General features: G+C 37.8%; 1 non-coding gene across 1 annotated transcript; it reads left to right on the top strand.

Annotated features, from left to right (window-relative positions):
* Positions 1–3896: 3896 nt before the first annotated feature.
* LOC127742018 (small nucleolar RNA R71) lies at positions 3897–4004 on the top strand. The gene has a single exon (XR_008003205.1). It is a non-coding gene; the product is annotated as a small nucleolar RNA R71 (small nucleolar RNA).
* The last annotated feature ends 1048 nt before the right edge of the window (positions 4005–5052 follow it).

Here is a 5052-nt window from a genome sequence, read left to right as displayed (position 1 = left end):
GTTCATCTTGGTAATAATATGGAGGGGGTGGCTCTTGAAAATGTTGATGTTAGTGTGGTGGTGGTTCTATGTGTGGTTCATATGGCTCATACGGTTGTTGGTAGGATGGATATGGATTAGGGTCATATGAAGGTGCTTGGTGGTAGAGGGCTTGTGAGTATGGTTCATGTTGAGGATATGACTCATAGGCATATGGTGGTGGTTCTTGAAAGTCACAAGGAGATTCAACATAGCCATTTGATTGGTGTGCATCATAGAATGGCTCTTCTTCATAGTGCATTGGTGGAGGTTGTTGCCATGAAGATTGATCATATGCATATGGCTCCTCCCAACTTTGGTTATCCCATCCTTGATACATTTCTTCATTGTAATCTCCACTTTCTACAATATAGTTGTAATCACACTCATAGCCAAAGTGAGAATTCATAATGAAAAGAGAAAACAAAAATCAAAAGCTAATAGAAAATAAGAGAAACAAAATTCTACAAATAGTAAACAAAGCAAAAAAATCAAGATATTCACACTATTCACATATGTACAATAACCAATAACATAACACCATTGTAATTCCCCGGCAACGGTGCCTTTTTGATGATTGGATTTTTGATGGTTTAGAATTTCACAAATGAATTCTTGTTGCAAGTATAGTTCCTAAACCAAACAATAATCTTTTCATACAAAAAGTTGTTTGTCACTAAAACAAACCCCTAAATTTATAAACCGAAGTATTGGAACCTCGGGTCGTTCTCCCTAGGAATTACAATAAAGTGTCTTGTTATTGGTTGTGAGTTATTTTGGGGTTTTTGAGATTTTAGACAAGAAATATAAATGGCAAAGAAAATAAACTAACAACTAACAAAGCTCTTGGCAAGATATGAGAACTAGAAGTCCTATCCTAGTTATCCTTCTCAATTGTGATGAGAATTGTTCATTGCGCCCACTTAGTTAACCTCTAACCATGTAGGAAAGTCAAGTGGATGAATCAATTTGATTCCTCAAGTCCTAATCAACTCCTAAAGGAAATACTAGCTTTAGAGGCATTCAAATCAATTAGCAACTTCTAATTATCAATCAACAAAGGAATTAGATAACTCAAGAGTCACTAATTACTCTACCTAGGCCAAGAGGAACAAAACCTACACTAAAACCCAACCAAGCATTTCATCAAACACTTGGAAGGCACAAAAGAAAAGCATAGTAAATTGACAACAAGAATGAAATCTAACAACAATTATTGAAAGGAATTAACAACAACAATTAAAAGAAACACATTTATTATGAATTATCTTTAATTGAATGGAGAGAAAAAATAGAAGGGATAAGAGTAGATCTACAACAAAGTATAAGAACAACATAAAGGAAATTACAACAAAAGAATAGAGGAAGATGAATGTAACAACAAGAAATTGAGAAGATAGAAGTAGAAGAAGATGAATTAAAATCTAGATCTAAGAACTAAACCTAATCCTAATTCTAATCCTAGAGAGAAGCACTTCTCTCTCTAAAACTAACTTTTCCTCCAAAACTAAGCTAAACTAAACTAATGGTAACTAGATTCTTCATTCCTCTTCAATCCTTGGCTTAAATAGCATCAGAAATGAGTTGGATTGGGCCCACAAGGCTTCTAAAATCGCTGGCCACGAGTTGCATTAAGTGGATCATGTGCCACCATCGGTGCGTCCGTATACCGTGCGCGTGCGCGCCCCTATGCATGATGCAACTATGGCAAATCTTATATCGTTTCGAAGCCCCGGATGTTAGCTTTCCAACCCAACTAGAACCGCATCATTTGGACCTCTATAGCTCAAGTTATGGTTGATTAAGTGCAAAGAGGTGGGCTTGACAGCTTTTGCGATTCCTACATTTCTTCATGAGTTCTCCATTTTTACATGCTTTTCCTTCATTCTCTTGATCCAATATTTGCCTCCTAAATCTGAAATCACTTAAAAAACATATCAAGGCATCTAATGGAATCAAGGTGAATTAAATTTAGCTATTTTAAGACCTAAAAAGCATGTTTTCACTCTTAAGCACAATTAAGGGAGAAGTTATAAAACCATGCTATTTCATTGAATAAATGTGGGTAAAAGGTTATAAAATCCCCTAAATCAAGCACAAGATAAATCCTACAAATGGGGTTTATCAATCATCATCCTAAAGAAAACATAAACTAACATATATAAATAAATAAAATTTGGTTGCCTCCCAATAAGTGCTTCTTTAATGTCAATAGCTTGACAGTGATCTCTTTTTAGAGCTTTACAATTGCTCAGAGTATAGTTGTGGCCTCCCAACACCAAACTTAGAGTTTGAGTGTGGGGGCTCTGCTTGACTCTGTATGGAGAGAATTGGATAAAGCCTTTCATGCTTCTTCTCCATGTTTACAGAGGAGGATCCTTGAGCCTTAAATAAAAGGTAGCCCTCATTCAACTGAAGGACTAACTCTCCTTTGTCCACATCAATTACAGCCCTTACTGTGGCTAGGAAGGGTCTTCCAAGGATGATGGATTCATCCTCATCCTTCCCAGTGTCTAGGATTATGAAGTCAGCAGGGACGTAAAGGCTTTCAACCTTCACTAAGACATCCTCTACAAGTCTATAAGCCTGTTTCATTGATTTGTCTACCATCTCTAGTGAGATTCTTACAGCTTGTACCTCAAAGATCTCCAGTTTCTCCATTATAGAGAGTAGCATGAGGTTTATACCTGACCTTAGGTCATACAGAGCCTTTTCAAAGGTCATGGTGCCTATGGTGCAAGGTATTAAGAACTTTTCGGGGTCCGGTTTCTTTTGAGGTACTGTCTGCTGAATCCAGGTATTCAGTTCATTTATAAGCAATGGGGTTCATCCTCCCAAGTCTCATTACCAAATAACTTGGCATTCAACTTCGTGATTGCTCCTAGATACTGAGCAACTTGCTCCTCAATAGTGTTTTCGTCCTCTTCAGAGGAAGAATATGTATCAGAGCTCATGAATGGCAAAAGTAAGTTCAGTGGAATCTCTATGGTCTCTGTATGAGCCTCAGATTCCTTTGGTTCCTTAATAGGAAACTCCTTATTGGTCAGTGAACGTCCCTTGAGGTCTTTCTCACTGGGAATCATTGCCTTTTCACTCTCTCCAGGTTCTGCCATTTTGGTTATAGTTATAACCTTGCACTCTCTTTTGGGATTCTCTTCAGTATTACTTGGGAGAGTACTAGGAGGAGTTTTAGTAACTCTTTTACTCAGCTGACCCACTTGTGCCTCCAAATTTCTAATGGAGGACCTTGTTTCATTCATAAAACTAAGAGTGGTCTTAGATAGATCAGAGACTATGTTTGCTAAGCCCAAGAGGCTCTGCTTAGAATTCTCTGTCTATTGCTGAAAAGATGATGGAAAAGGTTTGCTATTGCCAAACTTATTTCTCCCACCATTATTGTTGTTGTAGCCTTGTTGAGGCTTCTGTTGATCCTTCCATGAGAAATTTGGATGATTGCTCAATGAAGGATTATAGGTGTTTCCATAAGATTCTCCCATGTAATTCACCTCCTTCATTGCAGGATTCTCAGGGTCATAAGCTTCTCCTTCAAAGGAGGCTTCTTTAGCACTGCCGAATGCAGCTTACAATCTAGTCAAATTTTGAGAAATCATATTGATTTGCTGAGTCAATATTTTGTTTTGAGCCAATATGGCATTTAGAGTATCAATCTCACGAACTCCTTTCTTCTGAGTCATCCCATTATTCACAGGATTTCTTTCAGAAGTGTACATGAACTGGTTATTTGCAACCATCTCAATGAGTTCATGGGCTTCTGCAGGGGTTTTCAGATGAAAGGATCCACCAGCAGAATGGTCCAAGGACATCTTGGACAATTCAGACAGACCATCATAGAATATACAAATGATGATCTATTCTGGAAGCATGTCAGAAGGACACCTTTTGGTTAATTGCTTGTATCTTTCCCAAGCTTCATAGAGGAATTCACCTTCCTTTTGTTTGAATGTTTGGACTTCCACTCTAAGCTTGCTCATCTTTTGAGGTGGAAAGAATTTGGTCAAGAGAGCATTGACCAACTTTTCCCAAGAGTTCAGGCTTTCTCTAGGTTGTGAGTCCAACCATGTCTTAGCTCTGTCTCTTACAGCAAAAGGGAAAAGCATAAGTCTGTAGACCTCGGGGTCAACCTCATTGGTCTTGACAGTATCACAGATCTGCAAGAATTCAGCTAAGAACTGATGAGGATCTTCTGATGGAAGTCCATGAAACTTGCAATTCTGCTGCATTAGAGAAACTAATTAAGGCTTAAGCTCAAAGTTGTTTGCTCTAATGGCAGGAATTGAGATGCTTCTTCCATAGAAGTTGGAAGTTGGTGTAGTATAGTCACCAAGCATCTTCCTTGCATCTCTCTTGGCAGATCCTTTACACTGTAATATAAACATGAAGTTTGAAAATTGCTATGGTTTGAAAGGACCAAGCTTGATTAAAAATATTTTCCTTACCATAATTACTTTGCTCTTATTTGTTGACTGGAAAATATTTTTAAAACATATTGAACAGCAATTTATTTTTCAAAAATATTTTGGTTGATTGCTTTTGTGTGTTTGAGTAGAAAATCAAATTTGTGATAACAAATAAGTTTTGTATATCATTCAAATCTGCTCATAAATCAAGCATTTAGCATCATGAAATGAATATGCTAAATAACATTGGTATTTGAGGCTTGATTAAAATGTTATAGGTTAGTACTTCCCTTGGTAAAATAGCATACGTTAAGGGGGAGTAATGTGACATTTAGAAAGGGGGAGAAATTCAAATTCAAAGGGAGTATTCTTTACTTAATCTTTAAAAATTTCTTTCTATTTCAATTTTAATAATGTTTGTCATTGTTCTAAGGGTTACCTGAAACTGTAGGTCGATCTCGGACGAGATCTTCTGTGTTGGTCGGAGCCGACGTGTCCGGCAGGTGTACAGCAGCCGGAGCTGGTGTGTCCGACTTGTTGGACTTGGTGGTGGTGCTGATCCTTCGTCCCCGGAGGGTGGGGGGTACCTGCAAGGGACTCCGATGCTTAAGTTAGC

This window comes from Arachis duranensis, chromosome 9 (assembly GCF_000817695.3).
Source record: "Arachis duranensis cultivar V14167 chromosome 9, aradu.V14167.gnm2.J7QH, whole genome shotgun sequence".
In the NCBI taxonomy this organism is placed as follows: Eukaryota; Viridiplantae; Streptophyta; class Magnoliopsida; order Fabales; family Fabaceae; genus Arachis; species Arachis duranensis.
This window is presented reverse-complemented; position numbering and strand designations above follow the sequence as displayed.